Source organism: Cervus elaphus, chromosome 4 (genome assembly GCF_910594005.1).
Source record: "Cervus elaphus chromosome 4, mCerEla1.1, whole genome shotgun sequence".
NCBI classification, from domain to species: Eukaryota; Metazoa; Chordata; class Mammalia; order Artiodactyla; family Cervidae; genus Cervus; species Cervus elaphus.
The window spans coordinates 52054847-52055794 of NC_057818.1; the positions used below are offsets into that span (position 1 = coordinate 52054847).

The 948-nt window shown below is 45.9% G+C and overlaps 1 non-coding gene across 1 annotated transcript; it reads right to left on the reverse strand.

Moving 5' to 3' along the window:
* Nucleotides 1–555: 555 nt before the first annotated feature.
* TRNAG-CCC lies at nucleotides 556–628 on the reverse strand. The gene has a single exon. It is a non-coding gene; the product is annotated as a tRNA-Gly (tRNA).
* Between the last annotated feature and the right edge of the window lie 320 nt (nucleotides 629–948).

The following is a 948-nucleotide window of genomic DNA, read 5'->3' on the forward strand; positions in this document are numbered from 1 at the left end:
CCCTTGGTCAGGAACATTCCCTGGAGAAGGAAATGGCAACCCATACCAGTATTCTTGCCTGGAAAATCCCATGGACAGAGGAGCCTGGTGGGCTGCAGCCCAGGGGGTTTCAGAGTAGGACATAACTGAGCACGCGCGCAGCACACACACAGGCTGTGTCATTTCCCCCTGTTGTTTATGTAACTAGATTCTGCTGCTCTTCATCTTCTTCCTCTTTCTCCTCCTTTTCCTTTTTTCTCTGACTTCTGTTACAGTGAACATCACACTAAGAAGATTTTTTTTTTTCCTAAAAAGATTTTTAAGTTATGTCCAGTTCAGTAAAAGAACACTTAACTTACGTGCAACCTAGTATTAATAACAAGAAACAGAAAGGGAAAGGAAAGAATAGCTAGGAGCTTCTAAGTAGAAATTGGAAGAGCGAAACAATAATCTATTTATTTTATAAGGAAAGGAAGTTTTTAAAAATACTTATTTAGCTGCTCCAGGTCTTCGTTGCGGCACACAGGATCTTTAGTTGGGGCATGCAAACTCTTAGTTGAGGCCTGTGGGAACTAGTTCCCTGACTAGGGATCGAACCCAGGCCCCCTGCATTGGGAGTGCGGAGTCCTAGCCACTGGACCACCAGGGAAGTCCCTATTCTATTTTAAACCCATCGATCTCTTCCTTTCCTTTCCCTTCCTCAGCACAAGCAAGTAGTTGTCTGGAAGAGGGGTTGGAGTAGCCAGGAATAGGGTGTCTGGGCTCAAATGGAATAGGGAATCTGGCCCAGGGCCCAGAGGAGCAGGCAGCGGCAGTCATAGGAGACTGGTTACTCTCAGGAGGATCCAGCAAATAGGGAAATATATCAAGAGCACCAGGAGCCAGATTTTTCACCGCCAGAAAAGTAAGCTACAATGATGTAAATGGGGAAACCCAGGATGAGCCCCATAGTGCTGGGTTGGAATTGGA